Source organism: Lepeophtheirus salmonis, chromosome 4 (genome assembly GCF_016086655.4).
Source record: "Lepeophtheirus salmonis chromosome 4, UVic_Lsal_1.4, whole genome shotgun sequence".
In the NCBI taxonomy this organism is placed as follows: domain Eukaryota; kingdom Metazoa; phylum Arthropoda; class Copepoda; order Siphonostomatoida; family Caligidae; genus Lepeophtheirus; species Lepeophtheirus salmonis.
In genome coordinates, this window is record NC_052134.2 from 8,302,653 (window position 1) to 8,317,549 (window position 14,897).

At 28.7% G+C, this 14,897-nt stretch overlaps 1 protein-coding gene across 2 annotated transcripts in view; it reads right to left on the reverse strand.

The window, feature by feature from the left end:
- Positions 1 to 14,897, reverse strand: part of LOC121116538 (uncharacterized) — a 115,636-nt gene that overhangs the window by 73,047 nt on the left and 27,692 nt on the right. The window lies entirely within an intron of this gene.

Below are 14,897 nucleotides of genomic sequence, written 5' to 3' on the forward strand. Positions count from 1 at the left end.
TTTTTGTATTCGACAGCACATATAATTTCAAAAAATTATCGAATAATACAAAGTGCAGTAGGGACATTTTCCATACCATTAAAATTAATTTTTTGATCTATTAAAGATTTCAGGTGTCATTTTAAGCAATGTTCCGATAAATGTGTTATTTTCCTTCCGCATTGTTTTGATTTGATCTAAATTGGATATAAAATGAGTGAATAGGAATCAAAACTTAAAGAATTCTGGATATTCTCGACGTGGATGTTAATCCAAAAAGAATTTCATACATTGTCGGCTTGATTGTGAGGACAGTCCGGAATATCAGGGTGGCCAAGGAGAATGGGGAAGGAGTTTGTATCAAGCAAGACGAAGCATTTCCCAAGACCTGACTATAGATATATTCATTCTAAATAGTACATTTATAAAACATCAGAATCATTATTATTATATTCTGGTTTTAAAAAAAAACTAAGAAGAACCAACACCTGGATGTTTAATTAAAATTTGGTCAACTTCACAAGGATTAAAATAAAATAAAAACTATCAAATCCAAAGATCAGAAAAGTAAATTATATAAAGGAATGAAGATCCTGAGCTAGTTCTGACTAATAATTATTTATAAACATTCTTAAACATTGTGTATTAGTATTTCTCGTCGTTAGAAAGAGAGAGTTAAGGATTATAATTGCCGGAGAGACATAAACATAGAGCCATGAAAGGAGTTCTTGGTTATTTCCACGTTACTGTGTTATGATTTGTACTTTGGAGATGAGTCACTCAATCTTCCACCTTTCTTTATATCATGAAGACGTTACAATGAGCCAATCCGAGGTACTCAGTCTCGCCTCAAAGTTAATCCAGATCTCATCCTCAACCATCTTAAGGAGCGTTGTAATTTTTCATAATTGTGGAATGGATGAAATGATGTAACCAACTCCTTATTTAATAATCGTCATGTCCAAAAATAACAATTTCTTTCATGAGGATCTTGCCATTATCTGATTGTAAAAATGCAAAACGTTCCTCATGTTTACCTCAACTATTTTTGACATGTATCAGTTAACGGATTCTTCAAAATGACATTTAGATCTGCATGTTTCATACCATTGCTAATATCAAGCCGTTCGAACCTTCGCCTTGTGATAGATGAAGGATCCTTCACTCCACGACGAATACTAACCCTCGAAGTTTGCTTAATCATTTTGCTTGACAATACTTCTGAGGTAATGAAGGCAGGGATCAGGGGATTGAGATAATTACTTTCGAAATCTCATTCAAAGAGTAGTTTCGGACCAAGAATTTATACAAAAATTAAATACTGAGGATTTAAAAAGGAATGACAGATAATTCAAATGACATCGTGTTCTCGATGTACAGTTCTTTATTATATGAAACAGCCATACATAAAAAAAAGTAATTCAATTTGTAATAATAATAAAAAAATATTTTTTCATTAGGTTTATATTTTTTTATTGAATTTGCAGCGCGTCAATTTTAATTTATTACCATAATAAATCCATTAATAATCATAAAAAATTATGTTTTCTATTTTTTTATTTAACCTAAAAATAATCCTTAGTAAAAAAATAAAAAATACCCAAGTACTATGGTTGACCATTTTTGAAAAAGGGCAAATCAAATTTTTAATAATAATACATACATATAGTTGTAGAAATGAAATACCATTTTTGATGAATTAACTAGGGATATCCTAAATTGCGGGTTCAAACCAGTTGGGAACGGCTAAACTGAGAAAAGCAGGTACACCCTCAAGAACCGGTTCTTTTAAAATAAAGCAATTCGGCACTTAGTTTACTAAGATTTTTTGTTTGTGCCTCTGAAGATCTTGATCGGTAAAATCACATCCCGGGTGCGTAATTGAAAGATACACATTATGAATATTTTGAATTTTAACAAATATAATTAGGGAAACTAAAGTAATTAAATTTTGTACCGATGTCAAAATATGTTTTCTAATTTCTAATCTTCAATATAACTTCCATCGACATAGGTTATGGCTTTGATAAGCCGCTAGAAGGAATGAAAGATAGTAATAATGTAACGGAAGGTTTGAGAGTTTCGAGATTCAATACCTTTTTCCTGCAGACCGTATTCTCGACATGCAGGCCAAAAGGACATGTCCAGAGTTTAGCATCCAGCGAGTAAGGTAGTCACATTTTTTGGCCAGAACGAAATATCAGTGTCCAAAAAGGACTGTGTAACCATTGTTGTGTGTAACAGTACACCATCTTGTCGAAGAGCTTCCCGAGCTAATATTATCATTAATGCATTTCTTAACGTTATAAGTATTAATCCTACTTTTCTCAATCAAGTTTCGGATCTATGATGGTGTGTGTTACCTAAGAAGTAGAGCGTCAATCTTGGTTTTTTTGTCTCAGTATGAAGCTATTTTTCGATTGATTGTGTTCTTGATTTTGGAGGGTAGTCTCAATTCAAATAGTTTGACAGATGATGGGGAAAATTATCAATTCCTATTTTTGTTTTTCTCATTTCAGTCTTCTATATGTGTTTAGATGTTTAGATTTAGTTTATGCACCAAAAAACAGCTTTGCCTTTTCTAATCCTCGTTTCTAGTATAGTTGTATAGGTACAACTTTTATAGAAAAAGGACTAAAAAAGATTTTGATCTCCAGTCAAATCAAGAAAATAGGTCGGAACTGGATCAGAACTTCTAAAAAAATTATTTTGATCCGTTTAGAACCGGAAATCGTTTGAGAAAATAACTGCATATAGCCGAGGACCTCAATTTCAGAATCAAATATATATTTATATGAATATGCTTTAGTATATATGTTATATATTGGCAATTATTAAAACAAGCCATAAAAAATGAAATGGAGTGTAAATATAATGATTATAGTTAAAATTACGTCATATGACAAAAAAATGACGTAATTACCAAAATTATATAGTATTTATTTTTATACAAATAATAGAACATCAATTAATGAATCTAATGGTATATGAAAATTTGTATTAACGAAATTAATTTTGATATTATCGCTTTTTAAATCGGTTAGTGAATAAAACTTTATTTTACTAACACATATTATGTTTTATTTTTATCGTTTTGTCGACATAAGTTTTTTTTGTTTTATAAGATTTGAAATTATCATTCATCGTATTTAAAATTGTATAAAACAAAATAAATCAATTTCATGATATTATAACCACAATTTTAACTCTAGAAATAAAGTCAACCCATTATTTTGAAGGAATTATATAAGATCAGAAAATAAATCTTGATAGGATTTTGAAGCAAAGATTTAATACTTTTAACGGATTCAGTTTGATAACAAAGGGGTTTATTTATACCTTCTTAAAAATGGTGTAGATTATGGAAAATATTGTGCATTAGACTTGTTAACACAAAAACAAGCTAGAATATTGTTGTTTTTTTTTCAAAATATTCGTCAAATTCTATTACCAGATTATTCTTTTATATTCTTTGAAAGTTCTGAAAATTACACTATATTGTAGTAAAAGTTTATCGTCACAATGAAATAATTAGAATGGATATATATTTTAATTTGAAACGCCATGGAGGGGCTAAATTAAGTTGCACAAATCAAATGAATGTTTTGAACTACATATTGTTAACATTGATTGATATGTTTATGACTAGTGGAGGTTGCTTATGTTGTTAGATTGAATAGAAACAAAGAATGAAGGTAGAAGAAAACATACAGAAAGGACGAGGGGAAAGTTACAGAGGGAGAAGAGGAGGGAAAGAAGATTTATTTTTTCCTCACAAACAACCCTTTCATGAACTCAGAGGCCTAAAAAAACAACATAGTAAAATAACTGATTATTTCATTTGTCTGCTTGCTTAATTTCAGACTAATTATGTTGACTGTTTTGGATTATATGTGCAATGACATGAAAAACAAACTTAAAAATATAATTTTCTGGTTAAAAGAAATGCATTATTTCTTCAATAGATGGATTTTATAATGTCTATCTTGTGTTTTATAACTGTAATCGGCTTACGCTAGATAGCGTAAGAAGGCTAAGATTTTTTGACAGTTTTGTAATTGTTTGAACGTGCGTCGAGGGGGCCATATTTTCCTTCCATATAATTGTAGATGCACACCTGGCAGCTGAAAATGTAAATAGTGGTGATATGGCTGATCATGTAACAACCAAATATGGCAACGTGTTATTATAGTTCCGTTGATTCGGTTAAGGCAATTTTGATGTCAAAAATGCACGATGCTCTGGGCCAATTATCGGAATGTGGCTAAAATAATGAACGTCGAGTCTAACCGTACTGATAAGCATGGCTTTGTTTTGATTGTGAGGAGATCAACAATATTATTTATTTTTTTAATTAATTTAAAATAATGGAGTAGTTTCTACAACAGCTATTATATAAGAAATAAAAAAATCAATAAGTCATTTTTTGATTTTTGTTCATGATTGTTTTGTGTTAACACACCTTATAAATATATTATAATGTGAGTTGACTCTTTCAAAAAGTGTTTCCAGCCCATAGCGATGATACTTCATTATTTAACTTTTTTCATGGTTGTTAACTCTATTTAGTGAGGATTTCATTGCCTTCATATAAACTATGAACAAACATAATTTTATGTTGTAAACTAAAAGTGATTGCTATGTAACTTACATAAATATATATTTAATGGAAGGAAAACGAAATAAAACAACACTTTCTAGAGTTATTTGATATTTGGTCGACCAAAACCAACGAATTATTATTATTCTTAAAATATAAATTTCGAAATAAAATGATTTTTATATTTTCAATTATATTGTTGTAAAGAAAATGAGAATAAAATATATTCGCTCACAGTATATAATAAGCACTTTTTTATTTTATTCTCATCCATCAACGGAATGGGGGAGTAAATGTTAGTTTAATTAAACGTGATCATCACAAAGTTAATTGACATGAAATTAGACGTGAAATTGTCAAGAAAAGAAGAGTGATTTACCAATTGAATGAGCATTTTTATTTAGCAAGCTTTTAGATCATTTTTCTAAAATATTTCAAATGTTTTTATTAGAAATCACTTACAGGAAAAAAAATATGTAGGGAAACGTACAAAAGTTGTTTGTCAATATACAAAACAATCCAAAACAAAAGTTAAGTACATTATAAAATCTCTATTTCTTTTTGTACTTCATAATAAAGCCGATTATATTAAAAACATATATACGTCAATTATTGTCTGTATATTAAATTACGTACAATGATGTAAATGATAATTTTAGTAACATTTTATCAACCATAATTTATTTAGATACTTATAGTCACAAGGATATGGCCTTTTACATAATATCTATCAATTTTTTATACAGTTTACGACGCCTCCAATGAGTTAATAATTTTTTTATCGAGATATATTGAAGATAATTTGTGAAAGATTAAAAATGGAATTTATTCTAGCTAAACAAATGTTAAATAAAAATATTGGGAAGGGTTAAAAATTCATGTTTCATTAGTTTACAAAAATGGAGTTAAGTCCCTTTTTTGTAACAAAAATATTACATATGTCCTAGGAATTCCCAAAACCGTAAAACGATTTTTACATTACTTGAGTCTGGAAAATTACATGATCCCATTTGTTAATTTTTAAATAACGTAAAATTTTAGCATATTTTAGTACATTTTTTGAAAAAGATTTTTTTGACGAGTCATAAACATATATTTATAATTGCATTTTCTATTTTTAAAAATAACGTGTGGTTTTTTTATAAGAACCCAAGGGTCCTATTAGGTAGTTAGTGTTAAAGAGCTAATTTTTGGTGGAGGTTAGGGTAGTATAATTGTAAAATAAACAACCCAACCTTTGTGTTAAAAGTTGGTGACTTGAAAAATCCCTAAAAAAATTTAGGCCCTGGGAATTTTCGCTTCGATAAATTTCCCCCTTATATATTTATATTATAGCATAAATCTATCTTTGCTCTTAAAAGTCTTGCTTCACTTAAAGTTCTTTGTCATTAATTTTTTACAGGGACAACCTTGCTAAATGAATTCAATAGGGCCTATGTGAAATCAATCATTACAGATTTTGGTTCCAAAGCTTCATTTAGTTCCTTCAACGCTAGAAAAAGAAATTAGTATTCCTTGTGCAATTTAGATAAAAGTAACGCAAAAAACAAAGTATACAAATCTGTCCTATAACGGTATTTATTGTAAAAAGTTGATAACATATAATTAGGGAGGATATGAAAGTTGTGTTGCAATGGTTGTAATTAACGAAATCGGGAATCCCAATTTCTGATCCTAAAGTTAATTCTAATCAAATTGTCTATTGTTAGATAGAAAAAATGTTCTTTGATTTTTTAGAAAGGTATTTTAAAGGTAAACATTATTTCAAGTAAAGAGAACCCTATTTCAAACCTTAAATTTTATGCGAAAAGATATATTTTGCTATAATATACTTTTGAGGGGAAAAATTCCGTATGGAGAAAATTCAGCAAGGCTACAAATTTCTTGGGCGAAACATCCGAGAACCTAAAAGGCAAGTCAGTATGCATAAAATGATTAATATAGAATAAAATGAATAATTTGATTGTGTTTTTCAATATACTGGTATTCTAGCAGTACCAGAATACTGATAAATTTTAATTGGTAATATACCAAATTAGTATGGAACATTTTGTTTTGGAGTCATTAAGTTTTAAAAAAAATCCCTTAGATGACGTTATTCCTTCCTATGACATCTGATAATGTGATAATGTATGTGCATTGACTTAAAAAGACATTTATGTTTATATAGGTTTAATCAAAAAAGAATCAAAGTAACGATACCTAGTTCAGTACCGGTACTAGTGCATGAACATTGGTCTTGCGACGGCACAAATTCTCTTATAAATGAGAAGAATAAATGGTATATTTTTAGTAATTGTAAATACGATGGACAAGCTGTAAGTTTATTGATCACAATATATATTATATCAATTAAACTTCTACAATGTCTTCATTTTTCAATGTGAAGTTATTAAAAACACAAGTTGTAAATGCAGGACTCTTAATCCCTTGGTTCCAATACTATTAATCATAAAATAAGTTTTTTCTATGTTAACAAACACACGAGTATGTATTTAAGCCGAAAATTATAAAAATGTATAGACTTTAAATGAATCATTAGTACCTTTTTGTAATTATATTCATAAATATTATATTTTATGACTTTAAAAACAAAGCAAGCACTGAATCAAAAATGAAATGCAAAAAAACAAAAAAACACCGACAATTTTTTAAAGGGCTCATTTTCAAGAGTCCATATATATATTTATATATAGGTACATATTATACAACTATACTTTATGATCGTATCATAATAACGTGTGGGAGGGTTTCATTCAGCTGTGGTGTCTGCATTGTGTACTATTTTGTATCCCTTACATACACACATAAATTGGTTATAGTTTTGTTTCTTGAAGGATTGTAAATGCCAATTTCTACCATTTATTAGAGAATAAATATATGGTAGAATAAAGACATATTTATTTTGTTTTAAAAGTCAGATAAATGCAATCGTCTGAGCGTAATTTGAAATAAATAATACACATTTTAAGTAAATTTACAACCATATTATGTCATGTTATTTACAACCATACATACATCGTGTTTATGAAATAATGAGCTATTTTTAGATACAATAAATGATTAAAGCTTTTGCAAACGCATATAAAATGTGCATTTTTCAATTGCTTAATATTCAAAGTGGGCATAAAATCAAGGCAACACACATCAATTAAAGTATTCATTAGTATGTATTTGTCAAATAACCTACCCAAAAATATTAATAACCTCGACTTTTACTTAGTAAACACTCTCTAGTACTAATGGCAAATCTATAGGTTTTCGTTTTTTCTGTACTCAAGTACAATAACATTTCACTTTATATTATTGTCGTGTCAGGACTGATGACTGTTGTCCCAAGGAATTATAGAACCGGTATTATGACTTGACTAGAACAAATAAATAATGCCTAAAATAAAACTAATTATTATTATATTATGAATACCATATATTGTGTTTGTTTACTAGCACGTAAGATATAAAATAACAAACATATGCAAAAAGAAGAAAATTACAATCTTATAACTTTTTTTATAAACTTCCATCAGTTATTTGGAAATAATTCTCAAATTTTTATACGACGCTCTAACCTTTTCAATATTTTTTTTTTTATTATGATTAATATTATGAATATGTTTATTCTGAAGGGATCTCAGATATTTGCTATATGCTCACATTCAATTAAAAAGTTCCTAACCCTTTTCCTTGATTCCTTACAAAAGAAGCAGATTTGTTCCTCTTTAGTATTTCCATACACACTAACTCTCAGACAAAAGTTTTATAGAGAATAGTTCTTTGATACCACATTAAATTTTACAAGTCTTTTTAAACAATTTAATATGTTTGTTATAATTACAGTTTTAAATGTTTTAAGACAATAAAACAAATTTGTTTCCAAAAAAATAACCAATTTCATACCACTCTGTCTAATATTGAAGAATTGACGGAAAAAGAAGAATCCTTTTTTTAGACAACTTTTTATATTAATTCAAAGTTATTACAACAAATTATAAAACAACCAGACACTTAATAAGTGGCTATTTTATTCTTATCTATGTTCCTTCTTGACAACAAGTTATTGATAGCAAGTGTTTATATATTCACTCTAAAAATACCATCCAATTTTAGCTTAGACTTTGATACTAATGTAAATATATTTATTTAGTAATGTAGGACATATTGATTGCAACTACCTTTGACCCGTAGAATATATATTTTTTTGAGATTCTAGCTCCTAGATAGCATCTAAATTTACAATTAATAATTTTTGTATGACACTGGAACTGAAGTTCCAATACTTAGGGTTATATTTCACGTAAATAGATAATGAGTGCATTTGTTGAATTCATCAAAATGAAATGATAGTCTCAATTAATAGTTTGTAATTAAAATCACTAATGTTATAAATAAATTCGACAGTATGAGGCCTACAATGGGTAACTTGTAGAATCTTCTTATACAATTTGCAACATGTACAGTACATAGTAATAATTAATATAAATGTTTTTCAAAGATAAGAGCCACTGATGCTATCAAAATTAAATCTAAACCATGACTTGATAACATAGACTCGTGACTCAACAAGGACTCGATAGCTATTTTATACTGAACTCAAGCCTTAACATTATGGACATTGAATGAACTCAAAAGAGCTGTAATGGCTTGAAAGGAACTTGATAAAAACATTCAAGAACTCGTTAAACATATTTATAGAGCGTGTCAGGTAAAATCGTGAACTTCTTGATAACGAAAAAATAGGGTAAGCTTTTGCAAGGATGAAAGGAGAACAAGGATCAGGTTTTATCACAGACTTCTTCATTGATATATGTTTCTATTTTTCAAATAGTTTCCTTTGCCTCCAGCCACGCCTAGGTATAGCATCCCATATCGATGAAGGCATCTGACATGACCGTCTACGACTGCTCAACAGAAGTTTTGAGGTCATCCAAATATTGGTGAGGGGTACACAGAGTCTCTTCTCGACTATGGCCTAAGGTATAGTTGAAAGGGAAACAGTTTTAGAAGGAAGCCGGCCAGACCAACCCATTAAAATTTAGCCAATTCAAAAATTATGGCTTCTGTTAACCAAGTTGGTCTTATTTCTTGTTGAAAGCAGTTGCTGATATAGTCATAAGGCCTTCCTGAAGCAATGCACACGTTTCCTCCTAGTTCAATCACAGATATTGGATTGTTTCTTCATTGATCCTGATTTTATGGCGTATAATGCTGCCAGGGGGAACTCTCAAAGCTCTGATTTGTAGCCATTTAATCTTGTAAACGAGACTCCAGGAGCACACAATAACCTTCATGATCCACTCGACACTCACTTGGGCGTGGAGCAAATTAAACCCTCTTTGCTTTTTCCACTCCATGCTGACAACTGTTGATTTTTGAAAGTTTTGTATTATTGTTAATAATAACATAGTCACAAATGTTAATAACCAAATCTAGCTTTTCTTAATATTTACCCTAAAGTAATCCAGATTGATTTATTTTCAAGTTTACGTTTTTACCTCAAGCACTGTTGACATGGGCTTACAGTATATCAGGTCATTCTGGTAAATCTGGACCACCTTTAATATGGGCACGCTTGTAAATAATATAGGCCTAGTATCGAGCGAATGATAGGCAAAGATGGCGAACACAGTGAATCATTTTTTCTTTTGTATTATAAAAACTTGTCAATAAAATTTCAAACCTTTTCTTACTTCCCTTATTGATAAGGATGTAGTTAAGTGTGGTACGGATTTAATTGTATCGAACCTGCATGAGACCGTTTTGCTACTTCTGGGGAAACACAATGGATTTATAAAAAGAGTTTATGAGTCTAGGGTGAGATGGAAACCCAAATTGAAGCCGGCAATCGTGGTTTCAGCTCATTTGTTTCCTATAATCACCTATTCATGTTTATTTCAAACATTTTCATTAGTACTTCAAGCCCTTACACCAATAATATATACTCTTTTTTCATAATGCATACTTCAAATAATACAAAATTGCACTATTAAAATAAATAGTAATTTAACAACAAAGTATTTATATTTCAATAGTAAGAAAAGGTCGTTCAATTGTTGTTGTATTTACACATTCAAGCACGAAAACAAGTAAAAGTACATATTATTATTATTTTTAAAATGAAATGTTAAAGTTATTTTATCACATTTTTTTTTTTTTTTTTTTGTAAAATTTATTTAGAAAATATATCTTTGCATATTATATAGAATGGGTATTCAGTATATACGTACAAGTATATGCTGTATATATGCATGCATTTAATAGCAAAAATACAACAGTAAAAAGACAAAAAAAACTCCACCGCTTATTAAAATTAGAAATTGCCTTGTGTACCCACATGTTTTTACTAGTTCTACAACACAAATGCACAGATTTCTCTTAGGTTTTAATATTATGTACATTAGACTGTACACAAAATGGTGAATTTGGTTTTCATTTGTTAAAAACACAGCATTTATTTCACAATTAGATAGATTGTGCTTTATGTATGAACAAGATTTATGAGCAGGAAATAATGGATGTCGATGTAAATTTGTAATAAAAATTCAGAGACAGTCCTTATCTATTCGGTCCAGTCATGCCTCAGGACCGGTCATTAAGTCCAGTCCTTAATCCTGCTTTACTTAATACTAGAGCTGATTTGTCTATAGAGGAAATAAACGTGAGTGGCCTCATCCAGGTCATCCAAGACCAAACCTCATATATTTTACGACTGATATGCAGGACTTTATTGCATCAGACCGAGACTAAACTGGACAGGATTGCATTTTTCAGTCTTAAATAAGGACTGATACTACACTAACTGTGTCACATGTTGAAATGGAGTTACTTTGCATTAATTAGGACCACTTGTACGTTTGTACAATATATACACTATAGTAACCCATCCGACAGAACAATTTGCCTGTCTAAGACGGTCGAACAAGTGTAATTGTATAGGCCTGAGGGTACTATTCCATGAAGACTCTTAATAACATCAGTTGCATGTTACATCATTTGGGAGGGGGGAATGAATTATTGACATAAAAATTAATAATAGTGGAGCGAAAATTTTAGGATTTTATTTAAATAAATACTTATGTATTCATTTTTTATGTATATTTAAATTATTTTAGACGAAAGATAGGCTATAATTATATTGTTAAAGAGAGATGCCCAAGACTGATTTAATAATGAAGAAAAAAACTACATGTGTCATCCGTTCTTCCCTTTTTAATCTCTATATATAGTATTTTTCAATACACAGATCCCATCTTTACTTATAAATTATAACTCACCAAAAATCTGAAGTTCTTTGTCCTTGATGAGTCGACGTGCTAGTAGCTATTTTTGAATGTAATGTTTTCAACTCAAGAATTAAAAAAATAATGATTAGATCCATGGACAATAAAAACACGCTACTCACATAGCCGGCTCACAAAAATTTCGCATACAATACATTCATATAATTGACAACTTTAAGTATTTATATTGGACAGTACATATGTAAAATTTTGAACAAAATTAATAATTATATATAAGTTTATATTTTATAACTAATTATAGTATGACTTCTACTATAATCTTCATCAATTGAGTTCATTTATAAATCTACTTAGCGTATATATATACGTATATAATTAAAACTAATTATCTGTTGAATGATAAATAAGCACTAGGCATAGACACTCCCTTTCATGGCTTAAAATTCAATTACATTGATCCAATAAGGTAGTTACATCCATATTTCAATTGTATACAATGAAGTAGTTTGATTTATTTTCAGACCTAACCAAATCTATTCACAACTACGACTACCAGTTCTTTCTTAATAACATGTTTCTTTCTGAAATATATTTCTTTGCAAATTTTATATTTGTATAAATCATTGGATGTTAGACAATGCTTATAAGTATATTATTAAAATATCGAGGGGAAAGATCCTAGCTTGACAAATAAAACACATTTTTAGCTCAAAATTGGTTTATTTTAAATTACCATTATTTGATTTAGGGATTGGAGTCCCCAGATAATTTTTTAAATCATAGCTGAGACTGAAATGAATGTTTCTCATCAAGAAGCAGTTTAAAATTAAAACACGAAATAGTTTTTGATCAATTCTTTTGGAAATAACAAAAGTAGTGTCACACTTAGCAGAATAACTTACAAACAAAATAGGAGATTGTCATAACATTTGGTCAGCTGTCTTATGAAGGTTGGCGATACTGAAATTCAAGGAATAAAAAAAAATAGTGCCATCTATGTATTAGGCACTGAATTATTTAGCCCATGTGTGTTATTGTTTCATTGCTATAGTATAACATGTTTACAAGTTACGAGTAAGTACGAGTTGTCACTTATACAAGTAAATTCTACAAGTTAATATTTTTTGTTAAACGTTATAACCCCCACTAGGTTAATGAATAGTAATAATTTTTTGGTTTATTGAAATACCAAAACTTTGGTTGTTTATTTTTAAATATTTTACAATTTTGTTAAAAACTTATTTACTTTTTTCTTATTTAAAAGTGTTGATTAAGAGTTTTTGTTTGTGTTCAGAGAAAATAAATAGTTTTTTTGAATAATGTAATACTTCTAAAATTACATTTTAAATTTTTTGAAAGTACGAAGCATTTTTTCAATGACATTTCACTCACAAGAACTTCATATGAAACGTTTTTGCACTCTTTATATTAAATTATCCATTACCATATGTGTATAATTAGAACTATGAAATTTGTAAGTCAAAAATTGTAAAACCGCCCAAATTAAGAGTTCCATAACTCATACATTAATTATGAAACATACTGCGTTATAGGGGTCAAACTCCCTTATTTGATTACAACATTAGTCATTTTAATTACCAATTGATATCAATCATATAATTTCATTTTGATATAATAAAATTATATATTATCAGGCTCTAATGGTAGTACCCGCTATTCCCCAGAAAATGCTGTCGATTAAAACACTCAATAAATCTATGTTCCCCTTTCAAGAATGGAAATTATTTAAAAAAACCGTTCATTTTTTTTATTATGGCATAAAGAACCCAGGACTCTCTACATTATTACGTAGCTGAACTATAAGTATACCCATTCGTTACTAAACCTCATCTAAATATTTTATAATTTATTCACTAAACTTTTTTTTTACTACTAGCCTTAGCTACACAAGCTCGTTGTTCAAAATGAGTCCTCAAATCATATTTTAGAGTATGAGGTCGGATAAAATATAAGCTGTCCTAAAACCATGAGATATTTTATTCATTTTTACATACCGTTCTTATATAATTTTATACATAGGAATATACTTTTCTTTCCATTTTACAGGGAAAATGGACTCTCAATGCTATGATCAAAACGCTTGCTAGATTTCCTTAATACGACAACATTATTAATTCTTAGATTTAAATTACTGTACCAATTCAATTCATACATAAAAACAGACAAACTTTGCTTTATTAGTATAGATTGATAAAAAGAATATAACTGTAGGCATTTGAAATTAACAATTTTCTATAGAATATATACAAATTACTCAAATATTTTAAATTAAAAAAAACACATTATGAATATATATTGACCATCCATGGAATTTACAATTATTGCATTAACCTCACCACAAGTACTGGAAATTATTAATTTATAAATATACATTTCATTTATTGATTGTTTGTAACTAATACCATTTCCCTAAACGAGTCACACCTTATGCAAAATTATAATTATATACTCAACACATATATATTTTTATATTATTTTTGCAGGAACAACATACACGGACGTACAACATGTATTCGAACATACCAATAGCCAAATTGTCCTTTTTTCTTTTTGCAAACGTTTAATGATACAACTAGAAACAAGTTTGACTTGTAAGTCCAATTGATTGTGCATATTAGTATATTTTAAAATACATAAATATATATTTATCAAAATGCTTCCAGAAACGTTTCATTTTATTTGCAAAGTATAATACTATAGCTTTTATCGTTATAGCTCATACTTTTGTAAAAGAATATAAGGTTTTGTTCCGAAAGACTCCATTTTTATTTATTTATGATTATTAAATTAGTGCGACAATTAAGAAAACATTAATTGTTATAAATTTATTAGGACAGAAAATTTGTTTGTATCAACACTTTTTTTGACTCCTTATTTCCACTTTATAATAAGAGATAAAAAAAAGTTAATCAAAACATAACTGCCGATATATATTTGGTAGAGATTTTTGAATTTAACTTTGTAATTCAGCTTATTTGGATTAAAATAAGCAGTGATAAAAAATATATATCCTACCAGTATTTAAGAATTAAAGAAACAGGGAATAAATGTTGAAATGT